The sequence below is a fragment of the Cupressus sempervirens genome, chromosome 9 (genome assembly GCF_028749045.1).
Source record: "Cupressus sempervirens isolate cs-2001-9-10 chromosome 9, ASM2874904v1, whole genome shotgun sequence".
Classification (NCBI taxonomy): domain Eukaryota; kingdom Viridiplantae; phylum Streptophyta; class Pinopsida; order Cupressales; family Cupressaceae; genus Cupressus; species Cupressus sempervirens.
Window position 1 is genome coordinate 736,576,833 of NC_143126.1, and position 21,814 is coordinate 736,598,646.

Below are 21,814 nucleotides of genomic sequence, written 5' to 3' on the forward strand. Positions count from 1 at the left end.
CCTTGACTTTCAAGCTTAATGTTAAAGTCATCAACTAAAGTTTGATCTTGTAATATAGCTCAAAACACAAACCATATATTCAGTTGGATATGGGTTCCATTTATTTCTTCTTTTGGAGAAGGCCATAGGTATAAATACAAGCTTGAATCCAAATCCATACATAGTTCTAGGTATGATAACCCCAAATTAATCAACAAAGCCTTAGATTAGTCTGAGAAAATGAAATCCAAGTCCCAAATGAAGCCAAACCCTAAAAGGAAAAGAACCTTGACATCACTTCCTAAAGAATAATATGTTGCTTAAAGAGTGAAATAAACAATACAAGATTGGTAATTGATTTAATATAGGCAATTTCAACAAATGGTTCAGGAGGAAAGTTGTGGCTGGAAATCTTAACTTGTATATATCCAAGCATCAAAATCTACCAATGGCACTAGACAGAAAAACAGATTGAAGAATATTAGCATAGAGCTACGATAGAAATTACATAATCATTATCATCTTTTAATTTTGATCTAGAAGAATCAAAAGGATTGAATTTTCTTAGATGTTGTTCATTGGTACCAAAAGAGCTCAATTTCGATTGAAGTAGTTTGGGAATTGAATTTATCACTGATGCCCTTGGCTCTCCCAACCTCAACCACACCGTTGGATGGTTCAACTGACATGTTGTGAATCGTGTCATTTTAGTGTCACTTAGTACTCAAAATCAAGCATTTTCTAGATGAAGCCCTTTGTGACATCATGCCATTTTATGTATGTGATATTTTATTTCAGAAAGCATATCAAATCCCATGAATGTTGTCATAGATCTAAGATACCAGGTTCCTCTGTTTTGGGCCAGATCCTAATCCCCGTGCGGTTTTTGTTTCGGTCCTCCTCAGGTTTTGCTTGGGTTTTGTCTAGGCCCTTCTATGATGGTGGGGCTGATCAAAACACAGTCCAGGAAGATGCAGAGGATGTTGGCACAAGTGGAAATGGGAAAACACCGAAATCTATTTTTTTGATATTTTCTATGTTTTAGTATTTCACATTTTTGAAGGCCTTCTGGGCATTTCTAGGCTTCAGTGATTCCAAGAAGATGTAGCTCCTCAGTAAACCTTCAAGCACCAAATGTAGAACTTTTGAAGATCTTTCTGGAAAATCTGACAGTTTGTGATTTTGAGCTATGAGTAGAATGTTATGACTTCTACAAGTAGACATAATTTTTAATATAGATTTTTGTAGTTTTTAGAGTTTATTTTGTTATTAACTAACTTGTGGACTTTTCATTTTCATTTTCATTTCCAAGGGGTAGCGGTGACCCTTGGTATCCATCAAATTTGTATAAACTTTATTTTCGAATTCAATGGATCACTTTTTGGCTTGCAAAAATCTATTGTTGCATTTCAACTATTTTCAACTAAGTCACAATACCATAGGTTCTACACTAGATATTGGGATCTAAATTCTTAATTCAGATCAGGGGTTCCCCAAGCGAGATCCCGACCAAATTTTATTTTACTTATGATTTTTTTGGGTTTTTTGATCATATATAAAATTTAAAAAAAAAATTAAAAAAAAAAATGAGGAGGGCGGTGGCCATGGCCGCGTGCGTTGCGTGTCCAAAAGAGCGGAGCGGCGGCACGGCGACACGATGTGCATGCAACCCTGGAGGCACGCATAGTGGCCGCATGCACCTTGCGTCCAAAAAGGGCGCCACGAGGTGCGACGTGCGCAACAGCATGTAAATGGAGAGAGAAAGGGGGGGGGGGGGGAGAGTTTTCTCACCTTCCTCTTTTAGCTTAAAAAAAAGAAGTGAAGAAATGATAATGACAAGGAGGAAGGAGGGGGTATTATAACCCCCTTTCCTTGCTTGTTTTTACAAAGCATGCACGCGAATTTTTTTGTTTTATTATTTTATTTTATTTTATTTTTTTGAATTTTCAATTTTACCCTAAGTAACTCAAAGGAGACTTTCTCCTTCTTTCGGTTCTCGAACTATGAGTCCGGGAGTCAGAGGAAAGTAGGGGGTCCCCATTCCTAGTGAGGAATGGGGCGTGTGTTGTGGATACCACAACAAGTACATGCAACCAATCAAATTGAGGGAGGTTCTAAGTGGTAAAATAGGTGAATCACAATCATTGATTCCTACCTAACCCTAAGCCACCTAGGTCTTCTTAAGGAAGGCAAACCCTAAAGAGTTTAAGGAGCGAAGAGAGAAGTTTGCATGCGCAGACAGAGCATTCATGGTGACTAAGGAGTTGTGACTGAGATATGAATTAAAGAATGAGTTAGTGAGAACAGAGGAAAGTAGAGAGAGGACATAAGTGATACATCTGATTAGAGAGGATCAAGTATACATCAAGAAAGAGGTGATCTGATATTTAGCAGAGAGGTGCTAACCAAAGGATCAAGGATGAGACATTCTAGTAGGGGAATCAATGAAAATATCTTAACTGAGTAGTCCTATTATGCTTTTGTAAATCCTTTAACCAAGCACACTTCTAACAAAGTGTTGAAATCCTTTAAAAGGGTAAGATCTAACAATCTTTGTAAGCCTTTAACGGGGAAAACCTTTCATAGGGTAGATCATAATTTATGATCAAACACTGTAAGATTCATTAGATATACTTTACAATTGCAGTAGTGAAGATTTGTGGGTGTCATCCCCACCCCAGTTTTACTTCATCATTGGAAGGTTTCTGGGTAACCAAATATCTTGTGTCATATGTGTTGAATATTATTTTCTTTTATGCTATGGATGAATATGTTTAGTTTGGTATTTCAATTTACATGCAAATTGTGAGATGGATGTGTGGTGAATGATTTAATGGTTAAAGTTTTGAAGTAATGATTTAATGGTTACAATCTCTCCCAAATACTTTAATCTTTTTGGTATAATAATTAGAGATTTAGACACAAGGTGTCTAAGTGGACATTGACTTCTGCAAAGGTCATCTGGGTATTCAGACCAATGGAAAGTTTTGAGAATTTTATTCAGGGATCACATTGATCAAAAAATAATAATTTACTTAAATAAAGACTCTTGACCTGAAAAGTATGTCTCCAATTACCCTTTAAAGAGACTTTTATTCTAAGGAATAAATCATTTTGTGGATCAAATGCTCAATATTTTGAAAATGACTGAAATATTGTTGATTTCCAACCTATTGGAAATTAGTGGACAAATCCATTTTTCTTTGGTGATCTTTGCTCTCAGGACTACTTGTAATTCTCCACCAAATATCGAGAAAGATTCAAAAATTTCTTCTTGTATAGAACAGATCAAATTTTGCTTTACATATTCGATGGGGTTCTTCGTGGGCATCGAAAAGGCGGTGACATTTTATAAAAGTGGCTCAAGATCTTTGTTCATATTTTATTTTATAAAAGTGGCTCGAGATCTTTGATCAAATTTCATTTAATAGCACATGCTAACCTTCATAGTGTAACTATATTTGCTAAGGCCTCTACGCAATGTGGGTCGTAGAATTATAGGATAAACAATAGTTGGGTGCAAAAGGATTTCTAGAGAGGTGGCATCAATGTTAATCTCCTACCTCAGATGAGGAAAAATTAGATTCAAGGTGAGTATCTTAATACTTCTGAGAGGCACAGTCACTTCCATCATTCATAATTAATAAAATAGTACAGAGCTTAAAATGTTTGATGTATACTTGCCTTATTAACCGAAGCTCCATCATCCTTAGGCTGGGGTCTCATGGAGGGGGCTTCCTTCAAAATAGAGTGGTCGCTGAGAGTTTTTAGGAATGTTTAAAGGTGAGTGGTCCCATGTATTGTGGCTTAAAAATTTCAGCTCTTAAATTTGTGGAAGTTGAGAAGTTTTTTAAATTTTTAAATATTTTTAAAAAGTAAAAATTTGGTTATTAATGGGAAAGGATGAACACAACTTGCCATGTGGCATAACTTTTCCCTAAGCTAGTGGGGCTATTTCCAATCCCACCTCTTTTTCACCCGCTCAATTTAAGAAGGCTAAAAAGTGGGGCTCCTATTTTGGAGGAAAAGATTCTAAATAATACTCTAGCCCCCCAAAAAATTTCTCATTGGACCTCTATTCCCTAAAAAATAGCGTGCAAGCCCCCCTCATGAGACCCTTGCCTTATACTTAGTTTTTTTATACTTTTTGTTTTTCAATCATCCCAAGGAATGGATAATATTTGATTTATGTAGTATGTTTAATAATTTTTTTATTGATTTCAAAAAAAAAATTATTAGTATATTATTTATTTGTTTTGGAAAATATATGTAAATAAAATAGAGAAAATTATTATTTTTAAATCTGTAAATTTTGAAATTAACTATTTCAATTATAATAATTTATTTAATTAGTAAATAAAAGTCCATTATTTCAATAATAAAGAATTAGGAAAACAAAAATGATTTAATTTATGTAATATTTTTTCAACTTTTAAAATAATTTATTTATTAAAAGATTATATTAATTAGAAAGAAATAATAGATTATATATAATTGAAGTTTTACTAAAAGATTATATTAATTAGAAAGAAATAATAGATTGTATATAATTGAAGTTTTACTAAATGATTATATTAATTAGAAATAAATAATAGATTATATATAATTGAAATTTTATAACAATGTTATGGTTAAGATTATTTTCATAAGTTTTTTACTTCTCTAGTTCAAGAAACCTTTTACTTTTTTATTTTCACTTGTCTAATAGTATAATGAAACTTAACATATAAAAATAATTAATACTTTCTCTCTTTATCTATGTTTTCTCTCTATATTTTCTTAACAATTGATTAATATCACTTAATTATTTTTTATATTTATATAATTCAAATATTCAACTCTTCATTAATTAAATAAATTATATTTTCCTCAATTCTTTATAATTAAATTAATTATTTTCTATGTTCTCTTAAAAATTAAATTATTAAATATAATGTAATAAAAGAATAAGTAAATATAAATAAGAAAAAAATTAAAAATTAAAAATAATTTTAAGTACTTAATTTTTATTTTCATTTACATTCACTAATTAAATAAATTGATTTTTTCCTAATTCTTCATAATTGATTTAATTGATTTTTTTTTTTGATCGGTAAACAACTGAAGCCTTTATAATATATTTTATTAATTAGAAAATATTTTACATGTCCTCTGTTCAAACAAGCATTGGTAGGAAAAGCCGGGGAAGAAAACCTCCAGTCTTCCCTAGGACAGATGTCTTAAAAATATAGAATATCAAAGGGGCATACCCCTGATAAGAGTTTTAGATGCTTTTTTGGAAATTACATTCGAGAAAAATTTAAAATACAATAAGTCTTTTACAATAATTTTATCCAAAATGATAAGATTAATTGTCCTAAGAAGATTTCGACTAAATATCTTCTTGCGTGGTCCTGAAAACCACCACAAACAAACCACTAGACATATTAAAGAGCATAGATATGTTAAAATGGTTAGCATCAAATGAGGGAAATATAAATAGAATTTACGAATCTTAAAATAATCTTAAAACCATTAGTACTTAACAACTTATTGAATATCCAATAGAGAGTGATCAGTCTAAACCTAAAAACAAAACCTTAATCCTAGCATGGCCGATATAAACTATAAAGGAGTTCAACATATCCGAAGCCCAGACAAATATATGATTAGTCAAATCAATTTATTAATAACCTACACCCAAGGAGATAAACCTATATGAATACTAGTATCCATGATAGGAATGAAAGCAACTTACACACAGTAGGGCGATATAAAAGGAGATCTACGAAGATTTTGGAAAGGCCGAAGTTTCCAGAAAGTAATAATGAAATAGAAACTGTTTAGTTGAATTAAGAGATCAAAGCTAAAGCCGATTCTGGATACAAATTGAAAAAAGGAGGAGTCATATACCCCACAAGTTCTAAGTTTTAATAATTACTTAACATAGTAAGGCATTAATCTGAATTGCATGTTAGAGCCGAATGGGATAAATAACTAAGATAGAGACTTAGAAAACTATACTAACTAATAACTAAAAAAATTTCAACTAATTTATATTTTTATTTTAAGAAAATCTAAACCATCAGCCCCTAAATTTGCCAGTTTATCTGCTTTTATGTTACCTTCTCTAAAAATGTGAATTAATTGAAATGTCTCTAGTTTTTCTAATAGATTAAGAATTTCTTCTAATTTAGAATTTAAAACCTAGTTAAGAGTCGATCTTTTGCGTAAAGAATTAAGAACTATATGTGAATCTCCTTCAATAATCACCTTGGTTAATCCTAATTTTATGCATAATTTAATGCCTTCCTATAGTGCTTCTAATTCAGATAAGTTATTTGAGGTAGGTTTGATGAGCTTGGCTCTTATCAAAATCCATTTCCCTTCTTCGTTATTAATTATACACCCAATTCCTGATAGTCTTGGGTTGCCCCAAGAGGCACTATCAAAATTGAGTTTATACCATCCTGGAGGAGGGGGGGGAATGGGGGGGTAGGGTGACCATCTACAATTTTTCCTAGCTATTGAATTTCTAGCAAAATAAATTTGAGGAGGTTTGATTAAATTAACCCATTTTCTTTTAATCATACTATCCCATAAGGAGAAAGATCCTTCTTCAAACTGTGAGTTCCTAATATTTGAAATGAGGGTTTTGATGATGCTAGCTTCAATTTTTTTGATTAGAATAGCTGCCTGCATTTCTTGATTTTTAAAAATTCTCTGTTTCTTTCTTTCCATATTTCCCATATGATAATGCAAGGGCATATGTTCCATATTTTGCTATAAATGCCAATTTTTTTCCCTTTAGACCATCCTATTAGTAGATCCTTAAAAGTTTCTAGGAGAGGTGAAGTCCAATCTAGCTTTTGTCTAATCCATTCCCAACAATATTTAGCAAATGAACAGTTATAAAGTAAATGGTTTGCATCTTTCAAGTCTTGTTTACATAGAATACATCTTGAAGGGCCTCGAATACCTCTTTTTTTTAATTTATCAATTGTGAGGATCTTACCTTGAAATGCCAGCCATAAAAATAATTTTTCTTTGGGTAAGCAGGAGCATCCCAACCAAGGTTTAGTGGTAAATTAACCTCATCCCATTTCTAAGAACTTATTATCGCTTTATAGCCCTCTTTAACATTATATTTACCTTCTTTTGAAGCTACCCAGATCAATTTATCATCACTATTGATTTGTTTGATTTCCCTATTAGCTATCATTTTTCTATAATAGTTTTTAGCCACGGGATCAAGGTCTAAATCTTCTATTGATTTCCAAATCCAATTTTGATCTTCGTTAAGAGTCATATAGTCTTTTACTCTGTCGCCCCATAAGCTTGTCAAGAGCTTTTTGCACTTAGCAGGTGGTCCTAGCAAGTCTAACGGAGGGAAGCCATCCTAGGAGTCTTCCCAGAAAAGAGCATCTTGGCCCTTGCCTATGTCCCGTGAAAGGTATTTAGTTATAAGGTGTCTACTTTTAGCTATAAATTTCCAGCTATCCAATCCTTTGGGGAGAGTCTTCATTCTAAATTTTGAGAGGGGATCATCAGCATTCAAATATTTATTGAAAAGGATTTTAGCCCATTTTTTATTATGTTCCTTAAAAAGCCTCCAAGAGAGATTTTCTCCAAGCGCTTCATTTTGCCAATAAAGCTTCTTTATTCCTAAACCTCCTAGCTCTTTAGGTTTATTGATCTTATCCCATTTAATAAGAGCCATTTTTTTATCCTCATTGCAATCTTTCCAAAGGAAGTTCCTAAGTTTTGCCTCCAACTTATTATTTATGAATTTAGGAAGAGGGAGGTGGGATAGCGGGTATATAGGTAATGCTGATAGGATTGCTCTTATTTTGGTGATTTTACCAGCCTTAGTTAGCCATTTATCCTTCCAGACTCCAATTTTTGAATCAAGTTTGGTGAGAATCTGATGCTAAACTTTAATGTGCTTATTTCCATCTTCTAAATCAATACCTAGGTATTTACATGGGAAATTACCTTTTTTAAAGCCCATAATATTGCAAATTTGTTTTTCCATTTTTGGATTAGTATTTATAAAGAAAATTTTAGATTTATCCACATTAATTTTTTGACCTGAAGAATCCAAATATGATTGAATAATGGATTTTATGTTACTGGTTTCTAAAAGGGAGCTCTCACTAGGGAGAATTGTTTCATCTACATATTGTTGATGAGTGATATTAGGGATGTTATCTGTTATAGAAACACCATTAATTTTCCCTTCAGATTGGGCTTTAGAGAAGGCTCTACTAAAGGCTCTACCATGATGATAAAAAGGCAAGGAGAAAGAGGTTGTCCTTGTCTTATTCCTCTTGAAGTGTCAAAGAAACCTTCAGGGGTTCCATTTATAAGAATGGAAATTTTGGTTGTGGAGATGCATTGATATATCAGATTGATCCATTTGTGGGAAAAATTTAATGCTTCTAAAGTTTTATAGAGGAATCTCCAACCTACCATATCATATGCCTTTTGAATATCAAGTTTGATAAACATACTTGGAGTTTTGTTTTTGGAAGCTGAGTGGAGAGCTTCTTGAATGATTAAGATGCCATCAAGAATAGATCTCCCTGGGACAAAATCAATTTTATCTTAAGAGATGAGTTTAGAGAGAAGGGGTTTTAATTGATTAGAAATAATTTTGGAAAATATTTTATAAATGGTATTACATAGAGCTATTGGTCTGAACTCACCTGGATTTTCAGGGTATTCAATTTTGGGAATTAAAGTAAGAAATGTGAAATTAATTTCAGATAAAAGTAAGCCTCCATTTCTAGTAGCTTCTATAGCCTTCCATAAGTATAATCCAATTATATCCCAACATTTATAGAATAAAAAGACTTGAAAACCATCTGGGCCAGGGGATTTGTCTACATTCATACTAAAGAGGGTAGTCTTAACTTCTTCCATTGAGATAGGCTTATTTAATTTTTTGTTATCTTCTGTTGATATTAATGATGGAATAGTTTCCAACATTTTATCTTCTTAGAGCTTTCAAAGTTATTTAAAATATTTTGAAAATGGCTTAGCATTGTTTCAGCGATAATTTTTGGGTTTTCTGTTAGAACTCCTATTGAATCTTTGATCTTTGTAATACTTTTAAACGTTCTATTAGATAAAGTACTATTATGAAAGAATTTAGTATTTCGATCTTCTTTAGTTGGCCACTTTTCTCTAGATTTTTTTCTCCAAAAGATTTCTTCCCTAGCTAATATATTTTCTTGTTTGGCTAGTAATTCTTTCTCATGAAGGAAAGAATTGTTGTCCATACCATTTTTTATTATTTCATTGTTGAGTTTGTTTAATTCTTCTTTAGTGTCTATTTTTTCTTTGAAAATATTTCCTAAGTGTTCTTTATTCCATTTCAGTATCTTTTCTTTGATATATTTCAATTTAGACATAAAGATGAACATTTTTTATCCTTTGAAATTTTCTTCATTCCACCATATTTTAATGTGATTCATAAAATTGTTGTCTAGGAACCTAAATTGTTTTCTAGGAACCACATCTTTTCACACTTAAAGGGATTTCTATGAGGTTTTATTGGTTTTCATAGGATAATTTGTACAAGGTAATGATCTGATCCTACTATAGGAAGGATTGAAGAATTGAGATCAAAATCAGAATTACTGAGGTCTCCTCTTGTGAGAATTTGGCTTAGGCCAAAATTCACCCAAGAACTAAAGAACTCAACATAAGCACACAGTAGACCAAAATAGATATAGTATGATCAGAATGACAATATTCATTCAATATGCCAGCTTAGCCAACTTGAGAGTACCCTAGGAGTGCCTATATATAAAGGCCTCAGGAGAGCTTCTAGAAGGCATAGAAGTCAGCAACATGATAAGTCATACAACTAGGCACATGTCCACCAAATATGGGTTATCCTCCATTAAGCACAGAATTAAGTGCAATGATGTGAGGATAAGCCTACAATGGTGTAGACAACATGTGCTAAATGAGGAGTGCAGATAAGTGTGTTGTCAACATGACAACTTAGTGAATGATGCAAACTCCTGTGTTGTAGACACCATGTGCATAATTAGATTTGTGTACATCAATGAGAGTACACAAACTCCTAAGTGTCTCACCTAAACAAATAATAAAATAATACAAAATAATTAAATAATGCATTAACCTAAGTAAACTTACGTAAGTGTAATAAGTAAATACTTATTTACACCAACACCCCCCCTTAAGTGCAACTTAGGGGAATGCCCTTAAGCTTACGAAATCTAGGATGAAATGCAATATGGGTCCCGACTACTAGGCCATGTTAGGTACCCATGTACATAATGAAAATGCAAATACAATCTCTCATAAAGTGGGGAAAGAGGGAAAACCTCATGAGAAAAACCCTCCCCCAAAAAGAGAGATAAAGAGGGATGCATGGATGGATGGAGTAATCAAGACCCCCCCATTACGACATACATCCAATATATACATAAGAGAATGATGAGAAGAGGAAGAGAGATAGGATAGGCTCCCCCCCCCACAAAGAAGAATGCCGAATAGTGACTGATCCAATGAAGAAGCTGATCCAAGACTACAAAATGGTGTTCCTCCCCTTAGGAAGAAACAAGGCCAAAGGTACAAATGAGATGCTTCCACTATGCGTGGAAAGAATCCCATGGATAAGTGATGTCTCTGAAACCTGCTCAACTGGTTGAAGAACCTATCCCAAAGAACTATCTATCTCTAGAACTGATGAAGAACCCTGCTCTAACTGCTGATCATAAGTATCCACAATCACTTTAACTTGTAACAATCGATCATGTAGAGAATGAACAAGAGAGTCAGATGGATCCCTCGTGACAACTAAAGAAGGTAATTCTACATCAAGAAGAAGAGGCAGATAATGAATACTGTCCCCCAAATTTGTCATTGAACCTGTATCTGGAAGACTGGATGTACCTTGTTGTTCTGGACCTATCACTGTGGTGATGTATGCATATGGACTGAACTAATGAAGTGACCTCACTGCAACTATCGATAGAACCCCACATGTCTGAATCTGTTGAAGCACTATCATTGAAATCACTATCAGTGTGCACACTGTATGATGTGTGAAGAGGAGTAAAGGACAAGCTTGGTGAACTTTCCTCAAAGTATACATCCTTCTCCACAGAGATTTGATGTGTCTCTGGATCTAGAAGTCTATATGCCTTCACACCATCTTCATAACCAATGAAAGAACAAGGCCGAGATGACTGTGCCTTGCATCCCCTAGAAGATATCTTTGCCCATGTAGGACAATCGAAGACTTTGAAGTGTGTCACAGTAGGTTTTCTGTGGCACCATGCCTCAAAAGGAGTTTTGCCATCTAAGGCTGGATGAGGAGAATGATTAAGAATGTGAGTGGCACTAGAGATTGCTTTGACTTCTAAAGATGGATCTAGAGACTTGGCATGAATCATGCAACTTTCCATAGACTTAAGAGTTCGGATCCTCAAAGCTGCAACATTTGTCTTATATGGACTGAATGATGAAGGAGTTTGAAGATCAATGCCCTTGAGTCTACAAAAGTCCATAATTATTTTGTTCACATACATGCTTCCATTGTGCATGCGGAGTACTTTGATGGCTTTCTTGGATTTCCGTTCTACATGAGTCTTGAAGTCTAGAAATTTGTCCAACACTTCATTCTTACTATGCAGAAAGTAGACCCAAGTGAACCTTGAAAAGTCATCAACAAAGGTAAGTATGTAGCGACCCTAGTTGAATGCAAAATGACCTGCTAATACCACATGAACCATCTATAGAATACTTGTTGCTCTAGAAGACTTCCCTCTTTGTAGCTTCCCCTCTAGATGCATATCCACTGAATCTGTTGAACATTCAGCTTTAGAAAAGTTTATTTGAGGTAGACCTTTGACCATTTTGTACGTGCAAAGTTGTTGAAGGTAGTGGTAGTCAAGATGATCATACCACTCATGCCATAATTGCATGTTTGAATTTTATTGTGATAACAAGGCCTTTGAAGGAGACTTGGGTACAAAATGAGAGAAAGAGTACAACCTTTTGTTATGATTCACTTTCCCCACTACAACCAAGGAATCATCTTTAAGACTGTACACTTTTACTGAGTCTGGAAGGAACTCAACTCTATGTCCATCTATGAGGTGAGTGATTTGGTAGATTGACAGGAGATTTGAAGTTAGGTTTGGAACATAGAGAACATCTTGAAACTCTCCATTTTCCATCTCCATGTTTCCTTTTCGTCCAACTTCCATTTTTCTATCATCTCCCATGAAGATGTGTGGTTCCTTGGACTGCTTCATTGAAGAAAAAACTTCCTTTGAAGAACCCATATGATATGAGGCACCAGATTCAAATATCCATTCCTTTGAAGAGTTTGCATTTGCCATGAATGCTTGCCCTTTGCCCTTTGAATCTGAAGAAGACCCTTTCTCCTTGTAAGCATTAGGCAATGGAACATTATGTTTCTTCATTATGTTGGTTAACTCATCAATCTTTTTGAGATAGCACTCATGCTCTTCATGACCCAATTTCTTGCAATAAGCGCACTTCTTCTTCTCCTTATTGTTGTCCCCTTTCTTGTTGGAATTCAAGGACTTGCCTGGTTGATTGGATTGTGGTGTTGTCTTTTCTGCATCCTCTGATTTGCTCTTCCATTTCTTCTTATGCTTTCCTTTATTTGAAGATTGTCCAGCTGAATGTTCAGAACCCTCATTGTTGGCCACCAATGCTTTTGACTGAGGTGATTTGACAATCCCCATTGATTTCAACTTCTTTTCTTCATCATCCAATAGTTTAGCATATTCATCAAAAGTGACTTTTTTGTAGGTAGACCGTAAGGTAGTCTTTGAGGTGTTAAAAGAAGATACAAATGTGGAATATTTTGATGGCAGCTTGTTATGTATGAGATACATTAGTTTGTCATATTTTATAGAACTCCCACAATCAATAAGCTTTGTCCTTAATTCATTCACCTTGATGATGAAATCCTAGATGGAGCCATATGACTTAGGATCTAAGGAGACAAGCTCATCTTCAATTTTGAACACATCCTCTTCAGACACTTTCCCATAAATGCTTTCAAGGGTATCCCAAGCTTCCTTGGATGTAGTACATTTCTTGATTTGATACATGATCTTATCATCTATCCCCAAACATATATCACCTAGGGCTTTCCTATCCATTGCTACCCATGCTAAAATTTCACTTTCTAATACTTTATCACCTGCTGGTTTAGGAAGAGTACCATCTACATATTGTGAAACTCCATTATGCATTAAGTGATACCACATTTTTATGGACCATGAAGCATAGTTATGAGAAGTTAATTTAGGAAACTTAAAGTTACCCATAATGCAGAAAATGAAAGAAAAGTGCAAAAAAGAGAGAACACAACACCGAGAACACCCCCCCTTTTCATTAAATCAAGAAACCCCCCCCAAAAATAGATGCTTTGGGCACTTTATCAGTAGTGCAATTAAAATGGGCCACTTGCTAATTTTTTCATTCATGGACTTCTAATTTTTCTTGTTACAACCTCTTAATGGATTACAAATCTGGAACTTTACAATGTGCTACAATTCTGAAGCATTACAAAGAAAAGAAGGGTCTTATTGTTGAAAGTGACACATTTGTACACAAAATACTACAATGTGATACTAGATCTAGAAAGTAGACAAAAAAATGCACTTTCAAAAAAAATGGAACCTATTTTCGACTCCAGATGTGCCCGTACGGAGCGTTTGAAGTTGCAAAATGTAGGATTATCCAGGTATAGTCACCAAAAAATGTATTTTTTGAACAATCTGTGCACCAAAACAAGAAAAGAGCTACACCACTAAAAAGTTTAGGAAATTCTACCCAATTGCAAAAAAAATTGCACCTGATTTGGAGTTTGGATGTCCGAGTTATGGCCTCCCGAAGTTAGATTGCAAAAACCAAAATCAATCTAGAGAGGGGTTGCATCAGCGATCTACGGGGTTAAATTTGATGATCATACAACCGTCACCTCAGTTCTAATTTGGCTAGGAATTTCATCCAGACGGTCGTCAATTTTATACCATTGAAAATGATGATGTCTACAAAAATTAGACCCCCTACTGACGTGGCAGTACGGTTTGCTTACGTGTCACCTATATGGTCGTATAGATGGTAAAAAAAAATTATCGTCACTGCGTGTACTATGTTCTACTGAGAGGCCTCCACAATAGCATAGAGTCAGTAGGTGACAAGGACTAGCGAATCAATCAACAATCGCCACTTGTCATGTTTGGATTGGACAAGCATTGGGTCTTCACAGTGCGGTCCCCAAAATTTGCCAGGGATGCCGAAATATATTTGCCAAAAAAGCGTAGAAGCTAGTGCTAGATCAAAAGTCTATCACCAGATTTCCTATGTTTTGTCCCACATGCTTGGGAGTAGCATGGTCTGCATTATTTAAAAGGAAACTACCATGCAAAGCAAAGCAAATAGCCTGCCAGAGTTTGGGCTTTCCCGTCGGATGTTGGTTGTCGAGCTGGTAGGTCCTTTGGCTGCCCAAAAATGTAAAGTGCCACTCATTGTGTGGGAATGAATGTGGATTTTTTAGGAGTCAACCAAAATGCAGTATGACCCATTAAATCTCAGAGGCCAAAAATTAAAATAAAGAGCCTGTCATATAAATGATTTCTCTACAAATTACTTTAGAATTGCCACAAATAATTACAGAGCTAGGCCGGGTTTGTCACTTCCCAGTTCAGCCAAAAAAAATTTCTCTTCCTGGCTAAGAAATTTTTTTGAATATAATTCCAAAAAAATACCCAATAATGTAGAGATGAAATTCAAATCTGAAAATCAAGCAATTAGATCAATAAAACGATCATACTCGAATTGCAAATTTGGGCCTCTAGGTTCCAATTTGCAATTTTTTTTTGCCTCATGATCAACTTTCACCCAATATAGGAAAATTTATAGTCAATCTTCACCAAATCGATGCTCCAGACACAATGGTGAGGTCAGATCTAGCTCTAGATGCTCCCAATTTTTGTGGATCCTTTAGATTCGTGTTGAGGTGCTGAAGCATGAACGATCTCAAACGACTGTGTAGAGAATCTCCCTTAGCTCTGATACCATGTCCAAAATTCATTCAAGAACTAAAGAACTCAACACAAGCACATAGTAGACAAAAATAAATAGAGTATGATCAGAATGACGATATTCATTCAATATGCCAGCTTAGCCAACTTGAGAGTACACTAGGAGTGCCTATATATAAAGGCCTCAAGAAAGCTTCTAGAATGCATAGAAGTCAGCAACATGATAAGTCATACAACTAGGCACATGTCCACCAGATATGGGTTATCCTCCATTAAGCATGGAATTAAGTGTGATAATGTGAGGATAAGCCTACAATGGTGTAGCACACAAATCAATGGTGTAGACAACATGTGCTAAATGAGGAGTGCGGATAACTATGTTTTCAACATGACAACTCAGTGAATGATGCAAACTCTTGTGTTGTAGACACCATGTGCATAATTAGAGTTGCGTACATCAATGAGAGTACACAAACTCCTAAGTGTCTCACCTAAACAAATAATAAAATAATGCAAAATAATTAAATAATGCATTAACCTAAGTAAACTTAAGTAAGTGTAATAAGTAAATACTTATTTATACCAACACCTCTGACAAAAAATCTATCTAATTTTTTAGCTATATAATTGTTATCTTTCCTCCTATTGTTCCAAGTATATTTCCCATTACTAGTAGGTATATCTACTAAATAATTGTAATCTGCCCAATTTTTAAAGTCCACTGAAGCTGGGTGAACCTGCTGAGTTCCTCCAAATTTTTCATCTAGACTGAGAATGGTATTAAAATCTCCACCAATAATTATGAAATCATTATTATGCTCCTTTATAAATGAATTAATTTCTATCCATAGTGCTTTTTTATCTAGATTTTGAATAGGACCATATATATTAATAAAAAAGAATTGAAAGTTAGAATTAATACCTTTGATGTAGCTACTGATCTAATAGTGGCTTGAACTAATGACCTTGAGGTATACCTTCCTAGGATTCCAAATAAGACCTAGACCTCCTGAAGCCCCTCTAGATTCTTGCAAGTATGAATTCCATCTTCTTATTTTATTTTCTAATATGAGACCTTCCTCTTTATTTAGTTTAGTTTCTTGCAACATAACAATTTCAGAGTCAAAGGCTTTTAGATTTTGGTATAGAAGCGTTTGCTTGCTAGAGGCATTTAAACCTCTAGCATTCCATGTATTTATCTTCATGCTTCCTTGGGAAGGATCTTCCCCTTCCCAACATTAAAAATTTCACTAGTTTTCTGCTATTCTTTTGCCTGCCCGTCTGCTTCTCTAAGTTCTTTTAGAGATTTTCTGCCTCTTTTGATCTTTGATTTCCCACATTTAGGAGCCTTGATACCTTCTTGGTTCATACAGATTCCCAGTTGTGCTAAATTTTTCTTGATATTGCTGATGTTGTCTGTTTTACAGTCTTCATAAGATTTTCTTTCCTCTTCTTCAAGTTCTAGTAGGATCTAATCTATTATATTGACTTGTTCTTCCACTGTATCTATGATTCATTCCATTTTATCATTTTCTCCGGTATTTTTTGAGACTTGCCTCTGCATACTATCTTCTTCCTCTATTCTCATAATATCTTTCCTTAAGTCTTTAAAGGATTAGTCCTCTCCTCCTAATTTTAGAACTCTTTTTAATAAATTCTCTTTTTGGTCTGTACTACTTTTGTCTAAATTTCCCAGACTAAAGACTTGTATTAGATCTTCAATTAGTCTTTCCAGATTCTCATCCACTTTATCTTCATCCTCTAGCTCTTCTATGTCACTAATATTGTTATTTAGAAATTTGCTAAAATCTTGGGAGATTGCCTCAATGTCCTGATTGGTGTCATTACATTTTATGTGTTTTTCAGGGGTTTGCTAGAACTTGGAGAACTTTCTGCAAATTTTGTTCTTAGGAAAATCAATAGATACCATTTCTGGGTTTGATACTGATATAATTGTATCTGAATCTTTCTCTTCATAGTTGATTAATAGATTACTTGATTTCTCCTATTCCTTCACCAAATCTGCTTTCCCTTTATTGATATTCAATCTTTTCTTTTCTTTCTTTTTGTTGTTCCTTCTTCTTTTTTTCCTACTCTTGAATTTTTCTTTTACTGATTCTATTTTTTTGTGAGGTGTTATCTGCTGAGAGTCTTTCTCCCTATTTTTAGAATACTCTTCCCTTTCTAATTCTAATACTTCCTTCTTTTTATCAGGGGAATTGAGATTCTCAGGCTGCTCATCCCTTTTAGGACTGACTTCATTGATTATATCTTTAATCACAATAGATTTCAACTGGGGCTTCATTAGATCTGAATCATATTCTTTATGATCTTTATGATTATTTATGTTCATTGAAGGTATGGTATCCTCAAGAATAGTAGTAAGCTCTATGTTTTTAAAATTAGCATTCCATTAGATATCTAATCTAAAAATCTCAAAGATTTCGATTTCTTTTTTGAGACAATTGATGTTATAAATTGCAGAATTTTTAATGATTTTAATAGGGTCAATTGAGAAAGAATTAACTCTACATTTAACCAATAATCTAACACTATTATAGAATTCATATGAAGCATCAATTCCTACTAGTTTTCCCAAAGAGGAACTAATTTTCTTAAGGATTTCCAAATGCATTAGTTCCGGAGGAACCAACTAGAGGGTTATCCATGTTGGGATAGTGAAATTTAATTTCTCCTCCTTACAATCTAGAAACCACTCAAAAAATTTGATTGCATAGCCTTTGAAAAAACATTCTGATAATTGTAAAAACTCCTTCTTTATAACCTCATTCATACAATGCAAATATGCTATTCTATTAGTAAAGTGAAAAATACTTACTTGTTCTAAGCATAAGTCTTCCAACTAGTCTGTAAGGTTGTTAAATTTTGTAATTGGGCCATTCCAATAGGAAAAAAAACCAAAATCTTGGCATTCTTTCCATCGATTTTCACTGAATTGGTTGCTTATTATGATCACATTCTCCTCTGTATTTACCACTTTTTGTTCTAAACCCTTTTTAGAGTTTTCAAGAGAATCAATTGCCTTGCTATTATTTCTCCTACAGTGTGGAGGAATATATCTCAGGGAGGATTTAGGGCTTTTTAGCATTGAGCTAGGATTATTTGATGGTAGCTTTTCTATACTAGTGCTTGGCTTTTGATCAAAACCTTGTCTCGCATATTTGGTGAGGCTAAAAAAATTAAATTGCTGATCTATCTTTTCCATTGTAAAAATAATTAGGCACAGGGCTACCTTTGTGTTCAAAACATAGACATCTTGAAAATCATTCGCATCTTTCAAACTTGCTATTTTTCCTTTCTCATAATGATTTTTCTTTTCCAGTGCCCTAAATCTTTCAAGTGGCTAATAAGGTTTTGATAATTTAAGAGCAGACACTTCTGTATTCTCAGGGCATTGCTGCCATGGACCTTTGTTTTTCTTTTGCCATTGATAAGAGTTTTCACCTATCTTTGAAAAGGATTTTGGAAAACCCTTATTTCCTTTTCACTTTTTATGTTTCAGAATTTGCCACTGATGAAATTCACTATTTGACATTTTCACAAGGCAGAGCAAAAAAAAAAACTTATCCTTTTTAAATTCTAAATTCTTAAGTAATTGTTCATTAAATTTAATATGTATTGTTGATTTTGAAATAATTGACTTTTATTTATTAATTAAATAAATTATTTTATAAATCTTTATAATTGAAATTATTTCAAATTTTATTGATTTAAAAATATATTTTTTACCATTCTATTTACATATATATTTTAAAACAAATAAACAATATATTACTTTTTAATTTTTTGAAATTAATAAAAAAAATATAATCATAATATATTAAATTTTTATAATTTTTAAAATTATTAAACGTAGTACATAAATCAAATATTTTTCATTCCTATCAAAACAGGATCAATAGGAGAGACAACCATAAAACCAATAGGCTCGACAAAAGGGGAATCTTGTGCAACAATCTGGGAGACACTCTTCTTAGCAACAATGTAATGTTAAGAAGAAGCTTCCTTCTACCAAGAAGAAACCTTCTTATTCTTATCCTTATCCTTCTATAGACCACATTGAGCCAACAACTACCTAGTTTTATAACATTTTCTACATTTGAAGGGAATCACTTCATACTCCAAAGTCTGAATGCAACTTTCATTAGGAATCTCTATTTTGAACATTTTAGGCAATCCCTCACAAATGTCCACTTCCACAAGAATTTTTGCATGAGTACGAAATATTTGACGAATCATCATCACCAATAGCTTCATGAATAAATTGCAACAAGGAATCCACCCACAAATGAAGGGGAAGGTAAGGAAGCCTTACCCAAATTGGAAACTTAGTAAAAGTTTTAGTAATAGGGGAAAATTCAAGATGCCACAATTCACCATCAATGGATGATGCTAAGATGACCAAGCAAAAGAAGGGCCACAAAGGATCTTCTTTTGATCCACAACATTATCAAACTTAGCAATACCAAACCCCTTAGCCATGGGGGAGATGTAAACAACATTGATAAAATGGGTTCCCACTTTGAGGAATCCATGAGTGCAAATTAGGAAGACTTGTCCATAGGCCTTCAAAGTGACAAATCACAACATGATTTGAAAGAATGGTGGAAGCATCCTCAAAGTCTTGCACAACATCATACTCCAACATGATCTTTGATAGGATTAGAAATAGGAAATGGGTCCTTCACCTTTGAACCTTATCCACTATGAGGAATAGAGATCCAATAGGCACCCTAGCGGTTACACTTACACTAACGCCAACACCAAAACCAGACACATTGGTGCTAGTAATGACACTGACAATTAGCAAAACCTTAGCACCAACATCAACACCTACACCAATACCAACACCTCAGCTAGCCGCACTAGTGCCTGCAACAACATCAGCGAATGATTGGACCCTAGCATTAGCATCCATGCCATAACCAACACCTATACTAGTGCTTTAATTGGAGACTCTAGTGCCAATAATGATAATAGAAGTCGACAAAACCCTATCACTTGCACTTGCTCCTGCTCTAGCACTAGCACCAAAAACAGCACCAATCGCTGAACCAGAAACACCAATGCTAGATTGGTGGTTTCATTGAGTGACCATATATAAGCCATAATAAAGGGGTGTAGGTGGGCACACTATATTACATAATTTTTAGCTTTTGGAATTTACAACACATTTGATGCTATTTCAAGTATTTGTGTTCAATCTTAACTACTTAAAAGTCATAACTACTAATGCTATATTATTAAAATATTGGACATGAAATCAATAAATTATTGAAACTGATAGAACATAAAGACAATTCTTTAGATTAAACCATTAATAGAGATTAAATAGCATAGGGACTATATTATTAAATTCTTCAGATGATCTTTCAATACATAACACAAAGCTATTATTTAATTCATAACTTCTACATGGGAAAAAATTATTGTTAAGAACACTACAAGAATTGATCACTTCAATCCTTTTGAAAAGACTTTAATGAAGCATCTCCACCAATTCTCCCAGCTTGCCCAAAAAACAACAAACCAAACATATTAGTAGATCTCTTGGCTATCAAACCTACAATATCCCCATGAATTGAAACATACTTCATTAATCACAACATACTATGACACAAAATCTATGATCTATGAAAAAAATACACCATCCAATTACAAATTGAGGCTTAATTAAGCCCTTGACTTATGTAAAAACATTTCAAGCCTTATGTAATGATCATACTCGTAGCTAATTTTTTTGCTAGAATATTTAGAGATAAGGTCTTACAATGGTTTTGTTATATTTCTCCTTATTTTACTAATTTTTCTAAAAAATTGGCTAATGCTTTCATAGACCAATTTCAAAATAATATTGATCCTAAAGTTTCTTTGACTTATTTGATTCATTGCAAACAAGGAATTAAAGAGAAAAGTGGTTGATTTTATTGGTAGATACAAATATTTGCATACTTAAATAACTCATCTTGTGTCTGATGTGGATGTTCAAAGAAATTTTATTTCTGATTTAAAAAAGGGCATTAGAATTAAGTTAGTATTTTCTAAATTTACTTCCTTTACCCAATTGTTTTTAGTGATTTATAACTGTCAACTTTAGGTTAGCCAATTTGAATCATCCACATTAGTGGTTCTAGTTGCTAAGAATGCTAGCACTCAACAACCATTCCAAAAGTTTCACAAGCTAAATAAAGTACTCATCAATATTAACAACAATTCTTCAAACCAAGTTGACACACAAATGATCACTATAGCATCAATTTTTACCCCTCTGTCATCAATCATGTTAAACCTTTGTGTGATCTTAGTTCACTTTCTCTATCTTTACATAATGTTATGTTTAAATTGATTAATGCTAATGTTTTGAAAATTCCTCTCACAAAACCTATTGAACCTTCTAAACCATTGTTAGCATCTCATAATGCCAGAACCTTTTGTCAATATCACCATCAAACCGACCATGGTACTAAAAGTGTTATGGGTTGAAACATCTTATCCAAGACCTCATTAATTCAAATACCATAAATGTTGAGGGTGCTAATAAGGAAAACAAATCTATAACACCCTCTAATCAAAACTTGCAAATCTATACCAATCATTTACCTTCTCATTCTACAAATATTGTTGAACCTACTGATTCTTTGTATGCTCATTCTATCAACACTGTTAACCCTAATAGCCCTACAACCATGAACATTGACAATATACTATGAAGTGACCAATAATGTTTTTAACCTCATTGAGAAATCTAAACCAAAACTCTAACA

General features: G+C 33.7%; 1 pseudogene; it reads left to right on the forward strand.

The window, feature by feature from the left end:
• Positions 1-1,565: 1,565 nt before the first annotated feature.
• The window catches only part of LOC149540830 (kinesin-like protein KIN-5A), a 112,589-nt pseudogene continuing 92,340 nt past the window's right edge, over positions 1,566-21,814 (forward strand).